This window comes from Corvus moneduloides, chromosome 3, assembly GCF_009650955.1.
Source record: "Corvus moneduloides isolate bCorMon1 chromosome 3, bCorMon1.pri, whole genome shotgun sequence".
Taxonomy (NCBI): domain Eukaryota; kingdom Metazoa; phylum Chordata; class Aves; order Passeriformes; family Corvidae; genus Corvus; species Corvus moneduloides.
The window spans coordinates 111,610,074-111,631,683 of record NC_045478.1 but is presented as its reverse complement, the minus strand read 5'-3'; the positions used below and the strand labels follow the sequence as shown (position 1 = coordinate 111,631,683).

The following is a 21,610-nucleotide window of genomic DNA, read 5'->3' as shown; positions in this document are numbered from 1 at the left end:
ATCCTCTCCAGGAACCTCTCATGGAGGCAGGAGCCATCCTCTGCACCAGGACAGGCTGTGTCTGTGTCCCCTGTCCCCATGGTCAAAGCCATTCAGCAAGTCCATGGGTTCATCAGGGTGATGAGGACACAGGGACTCTGAGCACCCTTCCTTGAGGAAACCCACGTCTGACCACACGAGCTGGTTGTCTGAGGAGCAGACAATGTCTGTGATGATACAAGGGCCTGATAAATGTCACTTGGAGCTTTCAAACCCACAAGAGCCTCATGGGTGCACTACTGTCATGTTTGCTCACAAGGGCACTTCCAGGAGCTCCAGCCGGTGTTTGGACTCTGTCGGGGGCTCCATTTCAGTTTGTTCCCCTGACATCAGCAAAGCACAGCCTAGCAGAAAACACGCTGGGAAAACAACCGGCCACACATCTGCTTTTTGAGTAGACTGTGCTAATTAAAGAGACTGACAAGGTGTGATGGGACAATAATCCCGATTTAATAAGACTCTTCTGCTTTCCAATCTCATGGATAGACCTGAAGATCGCTATACCATGGCTGGAGCTGCTGGGAATTGTCTGTGTGTAAATAGGTAACAACACCACTAACAAGCAGTTGTGTTCACCACCACCCACTTCAGAGCTTGATGAAAATTCTTGATTCGCTCTTGTGCTGAAGTTAAGACTCGCGATACCAGGCACATTCTTATTGATTTTGTATTTTTTTCCCTGCTAACTTTCCCTTTCAGTAACACTTGGTTTGTGGAAGTCTGTGAATCAATAGAGAGCAGAGATAGGAAACAGAGACGAGAGTAAACAGGAAAACAAGTGTCTGCAAACACTTTTAAACACATTCAATTCCACAAACCTCAAAAGGACAAAAAAGTTATGTAGATCTTTTAAAATTGGGTTTGAATTTTTTTCTGCAAATAGGTTTGTGAATAATAAACAAGTTACTGTCCAATGTAATTGTTTCTTTCACCATCAGAAGCATTTCTAAAATGGTTTTTAAATTAATATTTTCAGAGCATTCTTTGTGAAAATGTCATGCTTCATTTTTTCCTTGCATTTTTCCCTGCCATCCTCTCTTGATCCCACCCTTTTTTCTTTCCATTTACCCATGAGAAGGGGAAGAGAAAAGCAAAAAAGAAGGAAAATTATAAAATAATTATGAAAATAAATCTATTCCTTGTTTCAGTTGAGAAAAGATTCTAAAACCAAACAACAAACATAAATGCTGTTCCCTTGTGCAAACTGAAAGCAAGGGGAGAAATTCAAGAAAGTGTGAACAAGAAGAATGTATTAAATCAGAAACCTCATTCATAGCGGCACATGTATGAGACCAGTGCAAGAACTAACACAGAACCTTTTCCACCATATGATGGTAGACTCCTTCTCTCTTGGGGCATCCCCCCATTTCCTTGTGGCACTGGCTTTGCTCAGAGCAGTGCCACGAGAACAGCCACGTGACCTGCAGGAACACACACCTCCAAGACTGTAGATCCCAGTGAAAGTTCTGTAACCCATGCTGAGGCTGTTTGATAGCCAGCCCTTCAAAAAGAACACTTTGACATAGGGATGCTGGTATCGAGCTTCCTGGTCAATGACACCGTGGGAATTCAGATTCCCAATTTCTTCTTTCTATTTTCCCGCCTCTTGATTTTCTGATTAAAAACTGATCCAAACAGTTATCCCTCCTCTCTTGACATCTCTCCAGATGACAATGCTTTTGTCAACAAGAAGACAACAGAGCACATGAACCTCCCACCATACAATGGACATGATCCCAAAGATGTTCTAGGCAAAGCTGACTGTTTTTCCACACCCTGTGAGAGTTCATGGATGGCTGCAGTGATTAACCCCGAAGCCCGCTGGCTTATTCAGTAGTAATCGTTGACTGATCCATTGTGTCATGTTTTCATTTCAGCACTTGTAGATCTTGGGAGCTTTCCAGTGAGTGAGTCTGCATGTTTCCAATGTCCACCCTGCTGGTGTTTCTAAATTAGGGATTTTGACTTTCCCTACTGAAACTTGAAGATTCTTTTTTTGGCTTAAGTGGCTTTCACCTGCACGGGCCTAGGGTGCTTCCTCCAGAAATCAACAGAGGGATCGTAAACATTCAACAACAACAACAACAAAACAACCAGAAAAAAAAATCCAGTTACTTTTAAATAAAATTTTTAAAAATCCTTTTGCTTTTGGTGAAGAAACAGCCAATATAGTTTTCACCACTGGCCCAGGAAGGAAGATGTCATGCTGTTTGCCAGTCAAATTTAACTTAATACCAATTTTTGATGGTAGGTATTTGAAATTTCGGCCTCAGTGGAAGGAATGAAACAATCTTAATGTCTGCAAGGGAACCAGGTCCTTCCCCTCTATGTTTCATCACCAAGCAAGCAGATCACAGGACCCCTTTTCAGCCATTTCCATCACAGATGTTCCTATTTTGGGAAGGGAAGTTGATAGCAAGACCTCTCAGAGGAAAAGCTTACAGTTCCTTTATCCTACTGCTTATCCACTCCCACTGTTAAATTTTAGCACAATGTTGCTGCACATTAGTGGGATGGACACTTACAGTAGGATCTATGTAATCTAGCTGCTGCCTCCTGGAAATGTAGGGTCTAATTTTAATGCCCCTAGGAAACAGAGGTGATGGTTTTCCCCACCTGCGGAAGGTCAACACAAAGACTGGAAGGAGTCAGGTTTGAATTTCTTTGCTAGGGGAGGAGAGGAGGGCCTTCAAAGAGCTGTTTGCCACTCCCTGAGTCTCACATCTGATACATACAAGTCTCAGCACCTGGCACAGGTTAGAGTAGCCCTCAGGCCACATTTCCTACAAACCTGCATAGCATCAGGAGTGCAGAGAACACTCATTGTGCCACTTCTGCTTCCCTCTGTCTTCCTGCTGCTATTTCCCTCTCCTTAAGACTGGCAAAGTCGTCTGCAGCTTTTTTCTTGGGTCTGGCTGCTGTTTGCTCTCTGTTGTTGGGAGACTCAACAGAAACATCTGTAGGCTTCAAGAGAATTCAGCCATCAGTCATCTCCTGCGACTGCTTTGATTTGAAGTAGTTTGAAGAGTGATGCCTCGAAGGCAAGGTGGGGGAGGAAAGAACAAGATGAAAGGGAAGAGGGCAGGAAGGGATTGCATTTTATATTCATGTTTTTCAAGAGAAGCTTGAATAAAGGTGCTCCCAGACATCCCAACGGAGATGTGCTGGGCAGCCTGCAGTGTCCGAAGGGGCTGTATTACAGTGTGGCTTTTTCTGAGGAGGATTCATGAAGAGCACATGAGAGAGATCTTGTTTTCTACTGAGCAAAGGAAAGTCCTCTGAAGAGCCACAGCACTTGAGCTGAGGCAGGAAGGCCTAGAGCACTTCCTTGGTATGCAGACTTTAGTTTGGCAAGAAGATTTTGTTGGGCCTGGGATGCCAAGCAGTTTGGACAGGCTCCAGCCCCTTTGCAGAAATGCTCTCTGCCTGCATCTGGGAGGAACATGAGATGTGCTCCTCAGCTCTTCCCAGTGCCCCTGGCCTGCTCACCTCATTGCAAGCTGGATGCAGGACCAGCTACCCCTGCACAGTTACCTGGATTTACTAGAATGAGCCAGATTTCAAGACATCTGAAACCACAGAAAGAAACCCCCTGGCCTCCAGTGATGACAGAGCCAAAGAATTTTGCTCTGGCCCGGCTTCATTTAGGTTCCTGACTAGCAGCTGAAATAATACAGTCCCAAACACAATCCTACCACGGTGTCACATGTTGATTCAGCATTTCTCCAGGCTAGGTAAGTGCTCACACCTGATCAAAAATATTCTGAGTAGGAAAAAAATTCCTCCGTAAATTCATTTTCTAATAGCAGAGGCAGGCAAGGAATTTTGCAAATACCACTTGCTTGCCCAAACTCCAACAAAATATAAACTCTGCAGACAGGAATGGTTGACCTAGGGTAAATGTTTAACTTTATCCTTCAAAGGCACGTGGAGTTTTACCAGCAAGAAGATGAAAAATATAGAAAATACACACACACACATACCTTGTTTGTGCTAAGGATCCTTTAACAGCTCTGGAAACAAAGTTATATTGAGGCACGAATAATTTTAAAACTGTGTGGTGTTGTTCCTTTTTTCAAAACCATCATAATATAAAAGCATCAAGAAAAGCCAATCACTCCCCAAGATTAGGGGAATTTTCTCCTTCATAAGCTCTCCCTGAGGTTTTTCTTTGAGTTTAAAGCAAGGAAAAGCAGGGAAAAGTAGGGGAAAAGGGCAAGAACAAGCACAGACATTCAAGATCTTGGATATGTGACAACCTGTCCTAGCAGGGGACATTGCCTCTAGCTGGTGGGGGAGATTCAGGGTCAGGCTTTTCAAAACAAGCTGGGCTGATCTGAAAGCAAGCTGTGTGATCTCCCCTCGCAGTGAAGCTTTGCTACTGAAGAAGCGAGGGAAGCGACCGGAGCGTCTCAGCCATGGGAAACATGCTTGAATGAAGAGCTTGAAAGTGCTCCAAGTGCCTGCTGAGTTCTCCCGTGGTAGTGGGTTGATAAAGTGCCTTGTCACTGGCAGGAGGTGGGTAAGTTGGACATCTGAGGATTTGCCTGGCATTCAAGGATCCATACACAAGCAGAGCGTGCATTGATTTACATCAGCTGTATGGAATATGATATAAAAAGCAACATGAGGGGGAAAAAAAGTGTGAGCAATTTCTAAACGTTGATTGTGATTCAGTGGCTAGAAGCAACAAGGGGAATCTCTATCCTTACATATTTTATCCCTGATTACGGTATGACAATGAATACTGTATCCCTGATTATGGGTGACAGTAAACCGGGATGACAGTGAGCAGGAATGACAAAGCTTCTGCCAAGGAACACAGGGGACCGTGCAGCTGCCCTTTGGCCACTGTAAGGCTGTCTCCCCATGCCTCCAGCTTGCTGCAGGATGTGACAATGGCCACACCAAGGGGCTGTGGGAGCCAACGTGGGGACCAAACACGTCTTTGAGAAGTAACTGGAAAAGAACATAAGGGTAAGCAAAGCAAGAATGTGTTATTTTCAGAGAATACTTTCCAAGTATCCAACAATCTGCAACTCAGATATTTCCAGGTGGTCCTTTGATTTAAAAGCCTTCAATTCATTTTCCGCCTGGAAATTTGTCTGCTGTGTTTTTAACCCCATCATTTCTTTCCCAGAGATGTGGTTAGTCCTCTACAGAGCTCCCTGCATGCTTCTGTCGCCCTCTGCACCTCTCCTGGTGGAGACAGGTAGCTATCAGGACTATAACCACTAAAAATCTCCATATTTGCCATAGTCTGTGAAATACAGATTTAAGAAGGTGTTACAGCTTTTTGCCTCTGTCCTCCAAGGCTGCTGTTCAGCCACCAAGTGTAATTCCCTCCTTCATGAGGACGGGAATTTGGCATTCTGGCTCAGGAGATGTTATTAGGCTCATGAGTCTAATAATGCCGTAGGTCTCTGAGGCTGCGAGTCCTTGAATTTCTGCTCAGAAGTAATCTCAGGTAGTTCTTCAGCAGACGTTTCTCTTCAGCCAACCTTCCTGGTTTTGTGAAACTCACAGAAATACACTTCCTGTGAGATTTCCACTCTTCAGCAAAATTTTCAGTGAAATTGCACGTTGGAATTAAGTGCTGTTAACGAGGGACGGGTGGATGGAGTCAAGTAGAGACACATCTCCCAGTGCACAAGCCAACGTACCAGGCTAACACTTACCTTTATGTTTACTGTTGTCCCAACTCTCCATGTGATTCACAAAGTAGTTCTCCTAATACGGGAGAAAGGGCTGATGCAGATTTTTTCTTTAATCCTAAATAGAGCCATGAAAATATGTGGAAATGCAGGGCAGTCACATATATCTAAGGAAAATGGTAAATGCATACTCAAAAGAAAGAAGAAACACAGAAACGTGTGATGAGACTGCAGGTTAGTATGGAAATAACCTCAAAGTCTTCAAAGTCACAGCAGGGTGTTGCATTGCTGCTCTCTCCCTTTCCTCCCAACATGTTTGCATCATGGAAGATGAGCTTTTTGCTGCTAAAGTCCACAGTTTCAGATGTATTTCTTAGCTGGACCTGGAAAGCACATAGGTACCTGATGTTTTTCTGGGGCTTGTTCTCAGTGATCTCAAAGTCTTTGAGAATCTGAGCTTACTTTACCTATTGTACAATTTTCAAAGATGCCTAGGCTACTGTAGGTATGTGAGATACCTGCTGGGATCTCCAAAGGCCCTTCTACTCGCCTGAACTGATGCAATTTTAGCTCCCTATGAAGGAGCATCATTATCAAATCCAGGCGAAACAAAACAAACAACAACATACCTCTGCAGAGTAGATTACACACCACTGTGGCTGTGTAACAGTCCTGTTACTGCAGGTTTTGGAGTAATAGCCCAGCTGGGAATTAAGATGAGAAAAACAAAGCAGGAGGAGCATGAACTTTCCACCTGCCTGAAATCAGGGCCAAGACCTCCTGCATCAGGGAGTGCAATTCACCTCTGGCACAGTGCAGCCACAGAGTAGAGAGTCAGCCCCAGGGTGAAGCCCCCTGGTCCAGCACTGGGGCTGACAATCTGTGGGACACATGTGCTTTTTGGGGGTGGGTGAAGAGGTCCTAACTCAGCTTGTTACCCCCAGCTTGCAAAGGAGGTTTGAGAAAAATGAAGAGAGGCAAAGCCACCCTCCATCCCTTGCTCACACACCACCTTTTTTCAGAGGTGACAGAGAGGCTCTATTGGCAGCAGAGGATATGCTGAGCAGAGCCACCACATCCTTCTGGTGGATAAGGAGAGGCAGCAGAGGTGGCTGCTGGAGCAGACTGAAAGTTTTTTCCGAGTGCCACAGGAAAAGAAACCATTATGAGAGTGTGCTAAAAGCCTATTCATTGCTAAGGAAAGGGCTACTGAAGAATGTGGGATGCATGCCGAAAGCTGCCAGCCAGAGCAACAGAGAGATTATTAAGGCCCTTTGCAAAGACCCCCGTCTCCTTCCTTTGGCAGTGGCAGTTCTGGACATGGAGTCGTTTCAGCCCTACCGATTGAAATCTTGTAAATAGCTGTCTGCATGGAGGCAGGAGCTGGGTTACAGCTGAGGGGGTTTCTTCGTGTGGGAACTCTAGGTTGCAAATGTGGCTGTTCTCAGCTGTGCTCTTCAGTGGGCAGCAGTGCTGACCCTCTCCAGGCTGGCTGCTGGTGCAGGGGCTGTGCACACAGGCAGCTGGGGCTAGGGAGGCCTTTCAGTCTCCCAACAGGAATATTTTGCCCTGAATCAGCAACTACCTGTTCTGGCAAACCAGAGCACTGTCTCCTGCTTTCTCTGTCCCAGTTTCTGCCTTCCTTTCCTGCCTGCTTTTACATTTCTTTCTTTTACCCCACCTTAGCTTTTTACCTCCTCAGTGTTGTTTGGGATGAGCACCTGTGAGACAAAGCCTAGCCAACGGGAACCCATCCAAGGAACAAAGCCCCGGAGCAATGACTCCTACAAGACAGTCTGTCCCCTTTGCTCTCTAAGGTGAAACTGATCCTGTGACATTGCTGTGCCCATAACTATTTTGTTTTAGGACCTCCCTCCTTTTTGCCCTCCCTCCCTGCGCACTCAACCTGGTGGGAGCTCTGTAGTAGTAGGTGCTGTACAGACACATCAGGGAAACCCGCACCCCTTCAAGGGTTTCTGCTGGATGAGTAGAGAGGCGGAGGCACGGGAAGGTAAAGAGACATGCCCAGGATTATTCAGTACACCCAGCTCTTTGATCTGCTTTGTTCCATGCTGGTTCCTCTGGGACCCGTATGACATACTTGGTCGCATTAGCACAGCTCCAGCCTGGGAACACTGCTTTCCTGCCTCTAGGAGTGGCATGGCAGGGAACCAGCAGGAAGGAGGAGGTGAGGCTCTACCCTCCGGGGGCTGAGATGGTCTATTAACTACTCGTGGCTGCAAGGAGACTCCAACATGACCACTTCCATACCCAAGGGTTTAAAAGTCATGAGTCCCTCCAAAAGCATGAGACTTTATGGTTTCAAAAGCATGAGGTTTGAAAGAAAAGTAAGTGCATGCTCTTAATTTGCCTTTGGTACTGGAACTCTTCGATCATATTTTTGAGTTTTTAGCCCAAAAATCAGTGTTTGTTCTGCCTTTTGGTTAGGCAACACAGAGCACCTTCCCTGTCTGCTCTCTCACACATATTCGTGAGACTTTTCAGAACCTGAAGCCTTTGAGCCCTCTGACTCTCTGTCCACCTTCATTAAATTTGGTTGATGGGTTCAAGTTGTGAGGGAATCCACAGTTATGCCCATACATAGCACCCTTAAATAAACCTCGTGTCCTTAGAAAGTGGGACCAAAGTAGAGATGTCCAAAGTTACTGCTACTTTTTTGAGGATACGACTGGAGGAAAGACATGGAAACACTTCATGTGTTGGAAAAGCAGCTCAGAGGCTGGATCAGGAGTCTGTCTGGAAAGAAGAAAGCATGTTTAATAACCAAACTCAGCTGAAGGAAAACCACAGAAAACAAACTGCCTGCACCAGGAATTTGGGGAAAGGGTAAATGCTGGGAAAGGGGGAGAAAAGAGCACAGAGTATTATTTAGTTCAAGTGAAAACAGAGCAGCACATCTGAAGAACATAACAGGGAAGTGCATGTTACAACTGGCCAGGATGAAAAGAATCAGAAAAGAAAGAAGGAGAGGCAAAGACAGCTTTAGGAGTAATGACAGGGAGATCCAATTTTCAGGCAGAGCTCAGACATGTCAGCTAAGTGGAGCCTTGTGAGACTGCATGATGCTTAATCCAAAAGGCATCCCAAATTCCAGTAACAATATCCACTTCAAGCCAGCAGATGCACTGCTTCACCTACACCCTTAGGGCTCAAAAAAATATTGGTGTTTGGAGGTTTGCCCTTCCTTCCCTGCATCCATCCCAAATTCTGACTTACCTTTTCAGGGGCCACAGCTCCTAACAAGGTAGGAATGGAGATATTCAGCTGGGCTGAGCTAATGGAGGGTCAGAGATCTGCCTGCAAAAGCTTCATAGCATTTTCACCCCAGTGCATCCTGGAGATGAATGGCTGAGATGGGAGTACAAGTCACTTTCATCTCCCTGGTTTACCTCCCCAGAATTAAATGATGGTGTTCTTATAATTTCTTCTCCAGGAGACCATGTGCACTGCCAGGAAGAGTTCAGATATTCCCAGTGCTGCAGCACATTTATGCAAGTGGTGGCCAGGTGGTACTTGGTTCCTGAATGATCTGATACTGAGCAGAAAGGGGAGCAGCAAGGGTTCTCCAGGATGTGCACAAGGATGAATTATCACTGTGAGTCCCGTGACTGGAGACTGGGCACCCCTTGCACCCAGCTGGAAACAGATAGAGAAAGTGTTCAGGAAAATTTTTGAGATCCAGCCTGACCTGAAAAGGGGACACTAATGGGGACAGGAGGTCACTGTGGTGGGTCTTGCAAGGTAGGTAGGAGGTAGGAAATTCCTCCACGGTAGAACACCACTTCCTCGTACTTCTGCTCAATCCAAAGTGCAGCATGAGCAGCCAGGCACTGCTGTGTCCCACCCTTGGCAGCACAGTTGCCTGTCTTGTTGATTCAGTTCATTCCCAGTGGGACTGGATGGGGCAGGATTTGGCCCTTTGTCTCTAGATGTCTGTCCAATCTGTGGGCTTGCAAGCAGTGAACCGTAAAAAAAGAAGAGTTGACAATTAAATGCTCAAAATCTACTAGGACTTTGTCCAGAGTGGGCTAAGCAAACAAGTACAGATGGAGCAACCTATGATCTGCACAGTTACATGATCTGTACAGTTAAGGGTGTACTCTACACTGCTTAATTTGCTTTAACCGTACTAATTTATGGCCCAGGTTTCTTGCTTAATTAGTGAAATGAATAATGAAAAGTGAATGCATAGAATTAAGTCTCAACTTGCTCATCTGGCTTATAACCTCCATTACTGAGCTGGGAGAGCTGTGTTCATTTGGTGTCTGGATGTTTAATGTGGTTGTTCACATGGTGCAGAAAGTGGTGAGGAATCAGCAGAGAAAGGGACTGAGCTGATCAGTAGCCCTCAACCTCAGGGCCTATCAGTGAAGGCTGAGTCAGTGACCATATGATGTCCTTGGAAGGGCCATTTTGGGTGAAGGGGGATGCAAACTTTTGTGATGCTGCTGCTGTGCATGACACAGCATTTGCCCGCACATCTGGAGCAAAGTTCCCACTTCATCCCCAAATGATTACCCCAGAACACAAGGACATCACCAGGGCTCTGCATCTTTCATGGAAAGTATCATCACCCAGCCCCAGCAGGTTCTGGATGCATTTTTCTTCATGGAACACTGACCACTGTTGATCCCACTCACGTGGAACCAGGCAACACCATCTCTCGTGCCTCCAGGGGACTGAAGAGGACCTCAGGGAAAATAGTACAAAATCTTCCCTGCATTAGCATTTTCAGACAGAAAACGTTCTCAAAGAATGAATTCTAGTGGTAAGGCAGGGTTGGGTTTTTTCCACTTTTAAACCAATCTTTTTCTAGCTGCAGAGGGTTGTTCCCTCCATATTGTCAATTAGGAAAATTAATTTTAAAAATCTGATGCAAATGCCTCTGTTTTCTTTTTTCCTCCCCTCTCTTTTCTTTCTGCTGCTTTTAGTTTTTGGACTTACTCTATTATTGGATAATAGCACTGGCTAATTGCATTTAAACAGTTTTAGCAAGATTGGGTAATTAAATTCAGAGCAATTGGGCTGAAAATGCACCGACTCTGGTAGAAGTATTTCACAAGAGGCTGAACTAGATAAACAAGAAGGGATGTGTGAGTTTGTGTGAGGGTATATGCACATACTTAGGGTACACAGGTCCGACTCCCAGACAGAGAAATGCAATATTCATGACTCTGGGCCCTTCCTCAGGACCTGGAATCTATGGAAAACAATTCCAACTGGCAATGGAGGCAACTTGTAAATATAGCCTACATTTTCATTAACAGCAGATAAACCAATTCCAGAAGTGAAAACCCCACAAATATCTTAGGAGCTTCTCTTGTCACTGTATCAGAAGCCTCACTGACAAATACAGTAAATAAAAATAGAATAATACTTTTGTATCTAAATGCATTCAGTGAAATTCAAATTTCCAATAATTAAACAGTTGCAGCCAGGTGTGTAGCTGTACTTTCATCTCTCTTGTAGCCAGCAGGAAAACAACAATTGTCTTTTAACCTTGTGCATATGCTGAAATAGTTTCCTGGGAGTTTTTCACCCCCCCGTGTGTGAAGCAGGTATCCAACATGAAGGGACATGGGACTAGAGAAGTTTTATCCAGCTTTTTGTTGCTGGCTCCTTCCTTACTCCTCCCTGTGGCTGGGTATGTTCTGCAGAGTTTCTTCCTCCAAATCTCAGGCATATGGGAAGGCTGGTGGGAAATGCAACAGGATTTGGTGAAGGTTTTCTGACCCAGCAGCCCCAGTGATGGAGCCCTGTACACTTCTCATGGCCATGCTGTTTCTCAGGCCCCCACAGCACACAAGCATGAGGAGTCATTTTGCCTTCCTAGCACCGTGCTTTGCTCCTGGTGAGGAAATGAAATCCTCTCATTTTCTGCTCAGAAGGAAGGAGCAGGCAGGAATTGCACATCTAAAGCCCACCAACAACATCTCTAATGTAGCTAAAGCAATTTGCAGAGCCTGGAATGAAACTCGCACCAGTCTGCCTATTTGCACATCCTTCCTCTATCTCCCTCTCTCATCTGAAAGCAAGACACAAGTTTGTGAGTCACAAGCAGACTAATTTCAGAAAAGCCACTTCTGAGAGCCTCTGGCTCCTGGATGAGACACCGGCCCGGCTGGAGCAAACCTCCCACCAGTCCCACTGAGGCATCCAACTGAGACAAAACAAGGCAAAACACTTCTCATTAAACGACCCTGGCAGAAATAGTTTCATAAAGGGCATCTTGTTGATAGCAAGGACTTCAGGCTAGGGCTGTGACTCGGCCGCACCAACCACCATGTCCACACCCGGCCTGATGAGGAGTGAGGGTGAGCATAGCCAGGAGAACAAGTCTGAGCCAAGGGCTTCAGCCTTGGGCTTTTCCGAGCGTTACAGCCTGTGTGGGCACTGGACAGGCACAAGTCTGGGCAAAGCTTGACATTTCTTAGCTGCAGGGGCAGAATTTAATTTTGCTTCTCAAGGCAGGAGGAACTGAGGCACATGTTGTATGGGAAGGGAACAGTGAGGACAGATCTTGGGCAATGAGTTCCCACTGGAGTAAGAAAGATGGGAGAGTGGTGGGGGGATCTCGGGGGAAACGCTAGAAACTTACAGGAAACCTCCAGCTCTGGCACAGATGACAGGACCATAGTTGCCTGATAAAAATCTCACAGATTTCACTACAAGTGCAGATTTTGGATTTCCACCAGCATACACAAAACCCATGCCATATGGACAGCAACCACAGCAGCAGATGTTGTCACTCAGTGCTCCCCTGCTATTGCACTGCCCATCCAAGCAGAGAAGATACTGTGAAGGGGAGGGTGAAGGTCTGGCCCATGTGGTTGGTACCCCTGAGCCCCAGGTCCTCTGCAAAAGGGAGCAGGGGGGTTGATATTGTGTTGAGGTTTTTGGCAGTCCAGATGCTGAGGTGTACAAAGTCAATGTGCCTCGGGGAAGCTGGTGTTTTCTCACACCCAGACATCTCCCCTGGGACAGGAGCCTCTTGTTTTTCCCTCCAGTCCCACTAAGAAGAACCTTGCTGGAGCTACACTAAAACATGCCATTGCCATCAGCACACATCTGGATCTAGACACAACTGATATATAGACACTGGAGAATCTGAGGTGCTGGCATAAGGCCCACAGAGTCATTTACTTTAAAATAAAGAAGAGCAGGGTATGACTGTGAAAGGAGACACACACTGTGCACAAAGGGCTTGGGATTGGTCACAGGCCAGCATCATAGCAGCTGTCATCTCCTGAGGTGGACACAGTGGTACCTAGAGACACCAGTCACCTGCTCTAGCCTGCAAAAGTGTAGTCTGCTTTGCAATTGCCAAAGAGTTATCTTCTGAAAGTGGAAAAAGCAGGACTCTCACAGCACTGTTGTGTCCCTTGCTGGTGTAGTTCTTTTGGGGTCTGCAGTGAGTGTCCACCATGTGGCACCAATCCTATGTATGCTTGCCCAGCCTCTCACTGCACCTCAGAGGGATTTGATGACCATCTGCTACTCTCCCTGCATGTAGGGACCAGGTTTCTGAGTGCTGTGAAAGTCTTTTCTCTACTCTGGGCCCTCAAAAGAAGCAATGTTATTCTTCCAAAGGCTTCCCCCAAACATCTAAGAATGATTAGCTGATGCACAGCTCCAAAGTAAGCTATAGCTTTCTGAGGTCCTGGGGGTGCCCTCTTTGGGAAAAGAAGCTTGATCCCACATCACCACCTCAAGCAGGGTTAACCTAAGGCCTCCTGGCTGCCAGCGCCAGCACAGGCCCCATTGCATGACATTGAGCATTTCCAGTTCAGCAGACTCACTTTGTTTGCATTTTATTGCCCAGGCATGACTTATATCCTTGCTGAGGGATGTGTCCACAGTCAGTGTGCCAGGCTGGGCACAGCCTGTCCTCTGAACTGAGCCCGAGATGCTGCAGGCGCAACCAGCAGCTGCTGGGGTCACACAACATTTTTGGCTCTGTAGATGTTTGTGTTGCAGTTTCCTCACTTGGGTCCTCATCTGCCTCAGCGAAGATGAACTGGCCAGGACTGACAGAGTGGAAGGGCCCTCAGGTAAAATACCCTCCAGAGAGATGATGCACTGTTGTTTTACAAACCCTCTTCAGCGGGGTACCGTATTACTTGGGCTGCTTGACTAAAGTGTTTTGCTCCTATTTAGGGGTCATTTTCATTATGAACCCTGGTTCATTAGGGTGAACCCAGGACTTGTATGGATGTGGATATCCCCCTGTTCTATTTGAAGAACCAAACAGAAGTTTTAATTCCCCTACTGACTCCTATAAACTCTGCTGCTTTTCTCTGGGGACCATGCTGCTGTTGAAAGCTGGTCCCATTCCTCTGCTTAAGGCAGGGGCAGTTTTCCATTGAACAGATCCCAACTGCAAACTCTGAGCAGCTCTTACCATGAACCCCTCGCAGGCACACAGAGCAGAGGCAGGAGACACTGACACCTCCTGGTATAGTGTATCGCTGGGAAATGACTCACCAGCCATTGCCTGAGAAACTCTGCTTTGGGGTGTACCCAACACGACACACTGGGTTTCACTCTGATGCATGGGCCACCTTGGAACCTGGTCTTGCTTTGAGGTGTCAGGAGATTCTGCATTTTTGTCATGAACACGTGGTTGTTTTCTCATTGTTTCTTTAGCATTCCACTGTTTCCCTGTCAAGGCTGTGGTTTAGCTTAAAAAAAATCCATTCCGCTTTTTAGTACAGTTTGCCATACAGCTCAGTGTTTGCTAATATTGCAGAAACTTCCTTAATTTTTTTGAGAACAACATTTTCATACAAGCCCAGCCCAGCTGGTGATCTCAGCAATCTGGGCAAATATTTCTGTGTCCTTTCCCTGCACGATGAACCTGACTGTGCCCTCTCTCAGAGACTCACAGACCACACCATCTTACTGTTGTTCACTTGAAGTCCATTCAATTTGGCAGAATTTTTGCAATGGGAGTTAATTAGGGGGAGCTTGCTGATGAGAAAGTACTAGGGCAAATGAAAGTCGGGCTCAAGTATCTCTCTTGCATGTCTAACAGAAGTGAAACACAAACAAAAATTATTGCAACAGATGCAAATCAAGTTCCACATCTCTTCTTATCAGGAACAAGTCACAACACTGAGTCTCAATATTTTGAAGTTGTACATAGGAGAGAGACGGTCACAAAATAACATCATCTGGAAAAGCAGACCAGAAGTTATTCTCTGTGTTTTTCAAGAAAGAAAGGGGAACAAGTAGCAATCTTACTTGATTTATCCTAATAAATACTTACTGCTCCTTAAATAATAGAAGAAGCAATGAAGAGCATCCCTGAAATCAAGCTCAGCCTTCGGAGTAACTTTACCATTTCGGATTTTCACAGGGAAGCATCCTCCAGTTCCCATGCGATGAACCTCAGCTTTGAGATGCTGTCGGTGCTGAACCCCCTGTCCCTCCGGAACCGCAGGGCTCAAACCCCAGCGGGCTGAAGGATGAAGGCAGTGGAATAAAGGGAAAGCAAAGCTATTTTGATTGCACAGTGCCACCCACTGTCGGAGAGACAGACGGCACCGGGGCCGCTGCGCGGGATGGGCGGGGCGTTGCTGCTCCCATCAGTAACAAAGATATTTCTCTGAGACGTATCGTTCTGATATCTAAGACAGACAGACGTCTGTAAGGCAGCTCTCTGCGTACGGTGGGATATAAACTCACAGATAGATACATACTGCTGGGGTCAGTTGAATATTGCATATATATATATCTCAATATGATATAAATATTGTCTGTATCAATCAATATCTGTGTACCATTTTGAGTCTTGATGGGTTACAGAAAAATAAGATGAAGTGAGTGGAGATCCAGCGAGGAGAAGACCTTGCTGGAAAAACTTTGGATGGGTCTGGGAGTCACGGTTGCCTGGGAAAACACATCATTTGAGTGCCAGCCCCTCATGGTGGCCTGCAGGTGTAGAAGAGATGGTCAAGGAGATTGGGAGGGGATGGAGATGTGGAGGTGCAGAGAAACACGGGCCCATGTGCACATTTCTTCAGTGAAGATGCTTAATTTGTCATTTGCAATAGATACATATTTTGATTATCAGCTACTTATGTGTATCAGGATGGATGGAATTATGTGATTAATTTCCTCTGTCTGGACATTGGGTGGAAAATATTTCACACAAAGCACCATGCCACCCTCTGGGTTATGCCATTGTGCATCTACAGAAGGGAAGATAGTTCTAAAACTTTTATGAGGAGCTCAGACCAGAGCATCCCAAGACCCTCTATGCCTACAAAACCATGTATCCTGGGAAAAGACCGAGCTGTATTTTTCTATACATCCACCACCCACTGCCAAAGGCAATTCAAGCAGCCGGAGAGCAGGGCGTGCTCTGACGAGCTGGGAGCTCTTGCAGGATGGTGCTCTCTTCCGCAGAGACGCCCTTGGAGAAGTGATCTTTCGTTAAGATTGTCACTTGCTACCATTTCCATCCCCGCAGAGGCTGCCTCCTCCTCACAGGCAGCATCCCCAGGGAGGGAGCGCTTGTGAAATATTCATACATCAGAAGAAATTACATTTGTAAGCATGGACTGCGAAGCGACAACTGGCTGGAGGGGCGAGCAGGGAAAAACAATAGGAGTGAGGGAGGGAGTGAGGGAGGAAGGAAAAAAAGGCAGAATGTGGGAAATGGAAGGTGAGCTGTGATTTCTCCCTACCAAAATGCAGCGAGGAGCTTCGTGGGCTCTGCTGGGGTTCATTTTTGATGGCATGTGTAGGGAATAGATTTTCTCCTCATTCAGGGATGTCTAAACAGCATTTGTGTTCGTGCTTCTGAGAATAATCTCACCCAAGCATGCACAAGGGACAAAAACATCCCCTAACCACTGGCAGATCTAGTTGAATACTTTGGGCATTTCTGCAGGTTCTACTCCAGTTTTAAAGCACTTACACAAACATCCACATTTTGGGATTTTTGGTGAAATTTAATTGAACAGCAGGAAGAAGGCAAACCCAAGCCCATTTATCCCTGCATGACAGGGGGCTTCAGGTCCATGACTGACAGGATGTAGCTGGGCGCTTGGTGCAGCCTTTGGGTATCTCCAGCACACAGCTGCAAATCTTTTACATCCTGCTGGACCACTAATGCGCCACAAGCACACTGCAAGAACTCCTTGAGAAATATGTATTCCCTTTTCATTTTCCTCTGCTCTCTGTGTCTCCCCCTGAGGACTGGATTCCCTATCAGGATCCAGAGCCTAAGACCTCTAGCAGGAGCAGTAACAGTGAAAACGGGAAGAATCATTGTTTTTAATGCTGTGATCATTAAGATCCTCCCATTGCTGATGCAGTCTGTTGCCAGCTGCTGCTTAATTTATCCAGATACCCTATAGGTATAGGAAAGGAGACTGATAGCATCCTACAGATGTTTTCTTGAGAGGATGGTTTCCTCTCCTGCATAGGAAGGATCCTTACAGCCTCCCTGCGCCCTCCTAGCTGGGTCCTCGCCTCCCTCGCAGGAAGCACACGCACACTCACATGATGCAGGAGCAAGTTTTGACTATTTTAGGGCCTGAAATTTCCCTGTCGGCATGGCAACTTTCAACTCCTCACCTCTGACGGAAGCTGCTTAAAATAGAAAATCCAGAAAGCAAGCATTGTGCTCCACGCTCAGCAAGCCTGGCTCCAGCATGGCAGGCAGAGCAGGATCTCGCCTCACAGGGCCAGAGAAATGCCAGGGTTAAGGAAGAGGACCCACAGGCCATCACCACCCACTGCTGCAGTTTGTAAAACACCACCTGAATCTTCATGATCTTTGTTGTCTAAAGGTATCCTCTCCCTATCCAGCCTTCTTAGCTCAAAGAAGCTTTGTCTCAATATTCCCAGATTTACCCACAGCTGCTGAGCCTCCATCTTTCCATGGGTACTGTCTCCATCTTAGATGTATTTTCCCCCACACCTCCAGGGCTATTCAGTACTATGGGATTGCCATATGAAGAAAGGCTCCCCAACCTTCCAAGCTTACTTTTTATTCACTTTTTTTTTCCTTTGTAAAATCCATTAATTTTTTACACCAACTCTTTTTTCCCAAACCCATTTTTCCTCCAGCTCACACATAAACAATTGTGATTGCAGGGGGTCAAGTGGGCATGTGGTGTGTCTCCTCTAATCCCTGCTTAACCTAATTCATTTTCTGTCTAAGAACAAAACTCTGTGAGATTCATTCAAGAGTCTGGATTAGGTCCCTCTCGGCCTACAATGCTCACATAGGATTAGGGAATAAAAAAACCCAGAAGTCACTGGCAAGGCACTAAACCTGCAAACAAGCCAAACACCTCGAAAATCCCTTTCTGTGCCTGAATTTGAGCTATGGGCCAGAATGTGCAGGAAGAGCTTCTCCACTGAAATGTCATTGCCAGCACAGAGCCCAGCCCTCAGGGCTGTTTTTAGATCTGTGGGGATCTGGACCTTGCTGTCATATTTTGTTTCTGAGGGCTTTCTTTTTTTCTTATTTTCTCCTCTCTGCAACCCAAAGTTTTCTGCGGAGTTCAGTGGATGGACCTGGGATGTCTGGGGGGTTTCATTTGGCTTTCGTGTGGGAAAAATAAGATCAATCTTCTACATCAGGAAGAAGGGCTTGTTTTGTACAAACACAATCACTGCTGCTTGTTATTGCTTCTGGGAGAGCTTGTTGACATTTTTCAATCAAAATATTTTCCACTCTCCCTCCAATTGATGTCTTCTTCTTTTCTTCCCTCCTCCTCCTCCTCCCCTTCAGTTTGACAGGTGTTGTTTTTTCAAACAATTTATGCACTTTCATTTCTATGTGTTTTTGAAAGGGCAACAAACACCCAAGCATGTTTCTTTCCCTTTCTGCAGGTGGGCAGCGAGTATTAACATAAAGAATTTCTCTCTCTTCTGTCTTTATTTTATTTATCCCCATCCCTTTTCCCACTGCTTCCCTCCCTCCTGAACTTGTCAAAACTGCTCCAAGCAGGCAAAGGGCAAATCTCAGCTCTCCTCTGGAGAGCTGGTAGCACCCCACTGAGCCAGGGTGGGCCAGTAACCTCTGCCTTCCAGGATAAAAATGGATTCCCTTCACTTTTCCTTCTTAATTTGAGATCCATGGATGCTTGACTGAGGCACCTCTAACAAGGCATCTTCTCAAGAGTCTGCTCCAGGGGAAGCAGGGCTCAGCTGGGAGAAGTTACCTCCAAGTACGGGGATCAGCTCTTGTCAGGAGCAAGCCTGGGACACTGTCCCCTGCAGCTGTTGGCACCTTTTTTGGGTATACAGACTCTTTTAAAAGCTGCCACTCAGAAATGATGATACCTGTATTTCACCTGACTTGCGTTCCTAAATTGCCGTTCACAGATTCCCTTAGGGGAAAAACAGACCATTCCCCAGACCAGACAGAAAACCTCAGGGTTGCATCTCTTACACAAAATGCCAGAGGAGATTTAATGCTTTACTACCACAGCGTGTGCTCTTGTTCAGCCTAAGAGGCAGCAAATCCCCATTTCCCAGGCAAAGCTCCTCCTGAGCTCCTCTAAGGGCAGGAGACCTGCTACAGCCTCCAAGGAATACTAGGAAGAGCGTGGGATACTAAGAATAAGCAGTCAAGCTGGACAAGCAGGTATCTGCAGCTCATCTAAAGGACCTGCAGATAAGAGAAAAACAGCAAAAGAAATTTCAAAAGCAGATTAAGGGAGAAAAAAAGTGCATTTAGAAAAATTAGATGTTTGGGGGTGATTTACCGAAGTGTGCTCACCCCAAACATCAGCTTTCCTGGAGCTATTGAACAGTGAAGCAAAGTCAATATACTCATGTAGTTGCCTTTATATAAGTGTCTCTAGTGTCATTATTAACACAGTCAATACTAGGAGCTTTATTTCTTGATTCCCCTGAGTGGGACACGAGTCCCGAGGTGCCCCGGGCACAAAGCCCATCAGCCTGGAGCTGCAGGTGGGTTCCTGCAGGACTACAAAGGGCTCCTGTGCTCAGGCTGCCCAAGCAGACAGGGTAAACACCCTCGGCCCTAACTATTCTAGGAAAGTGAGCCCACATGTCCTGACTCACTCCCTGAGGGACACCTAGCAGAGGAGCTTGTGGTCACCCGTGCACCCTTCCTGCCCCACCACTCGCCTTTGCTGTGGCTGCAGCTGGTTCCCTCTGGACATTGGAGCCTCTCTGACCTCTGCTCCCAGGGGAGTGCACCCCTCCTTTCCCAAATTCACTGTTGTCTCCAGTTCCTCCTTCTGTGCAGTCCCAGTTCTTCCTTCAGATGTCCCCTCCTCTGTGGCAGGGACCGGCAGTGATGGAGCCCCCTCTGGGGCAGCCCCGGGTAAGGATTAGCCCATTGCTCCCTTCTGAAGGTGTTCATCTTGCAGAGGTGTAAACAACTCCTTGAAAATAAATCTAAGTTAGATATCTAAGCCCCCTTCTTGGCTTGGAGCTTCTCCATCAGCCCCACAGCCTTGCCTTGCATGAGGGCCGTGCAATCACAATGCTTTGAGCTTTGGCACAAGGATGGGACAGAAACTTGTGTGTGTGTACAGAGGAAAGGGGGTGATCAGGATGAGGAGAAAGAATCAGGGAGCAGTGCAGCAGATTTGTGCCAACAAAGGAAGTTTTTCTCTGCATCACCTTCATTCCCGTTTAACTCCCCCCAACTCCTCATCAGCCACCAGCTGAAGCCCAAACCAGCTTTGAGTGTTTGGGCTCTGTCTGAGGGAACAGAAACCTGCTGTGAGAAGCACAAATGTTGGGGTAAATAGAAAAGAAATCTCCTAAAATTATTGCCAAAATGTCTGCTACTATTTAATTTAGAATAGATATTGCTAATGAGAATTGCCTGGGTAGGCTGTACAGATTACTAGAAAGCCCCTTCCATACCTCACCATTAGTCTGACTATTTAAAATCCCTCTTGTCCCCTCCCGAGATACCCCTCGACTGCCCCTGCTGGCAGGACATCTGCCTGGGGAGGATGATGAGACAAAGAGGCCACCATAAATCAACAGCTGCTAATTGCAAAGCCGTGTGTATCTGTCCTTGCCCTTTTGTGCCTTTGCCTTCAATCCACGGCTTGCCAATCCGATCCATCTCCCTGTCAGTCCTGCTCCTTTGTGTCTCTCTGTGCTTCTCCCCTTTATGCTCTGAAGCACAGCCTCTGCTTCTTCATGATCAGCTTCCTGTGTCTTCCTTCTTGAGCACTCCTGGCCCCTTTGCCAGCTTGTTCACTCTTTTTACATTTCTCTTCTTCTTCCTCGAGCATCATCACCCTCCTTGCGTCCCTGCTTGCCTCTCTGAACAGACACACATGATGTGTTTTGCTGTTGCCATGCTTTTCAGACATAAACTAATTATGGTCTACAAGCCAGAAGGTCAGCAGTAGGATCCTTATTTTTGCAGCCCTCGATCCCACTATGTCAATGCACACACAAACATTGGCAAACGTCTTTCAGGGAGATGTCAGGCCTAGGCACCAAAACCCTGTAAAACCAGTAAAAAAGGCTGGTTCTTACCATAGAAGCACTCCCTTTGCAGCATATGCTGCTCCCAGTGCTTGAGAGAAAAGCCACGTCAGCTGCAATTTAATGTCAGGAAATACTCAGGAGGCAAAACTGCCAACCTGCCAACCTGCCAACCTTTGGGTCATCTCCTCATCCTTAAAGCATTAGCCAGACTCCAGATTTCCAGGAAAGGGTTTTTTACCACCCAGAAGAGTGGTGGGAGACTACAAGAGGCCATAGTTTTACATTCAAGTGATTTAGGAAAAATATCAGGAATAGATCCCAGAGAGAGAAGGAAACTCCTTAGGGATTACTAGGAGCCAGTTCAGTGTTTTCCTGAGGGAAAAATAAATTGCTGGGGAAACCAAGAACTGACAGTCTCTGAGGCGGTTTTGACTACCTGCAGAAAA

General features: G+C 46.3%; 1 protein-coding gene and 1 long non-coding RNA gene across 2 annotated transcripts in view; one reads left to right on the top strand and one right to left on the bottom strand.

Annotated features, from left to right (window-relative positions):
- Positions 1–21,610, bottom strand: part of SLC1A4 (solute carrier family 1 member 4) — an 84,035-nt gene that overhangs the window by 36,698 nt on the left and 25,727 nt on the right. The gene's annotated exons all lie outside the window — the stretch shown is intronic.
- On the top strand, positions 1,103–15,485 carry LOC116441529. Its single transcript, XR_004239109.1, has 2 exons — positions 1,103–5,016; positions 15,073–15,485. It is a non-coding gene; the product is annotated as an uncharacterized LOC116441529 (long non-coding RNA).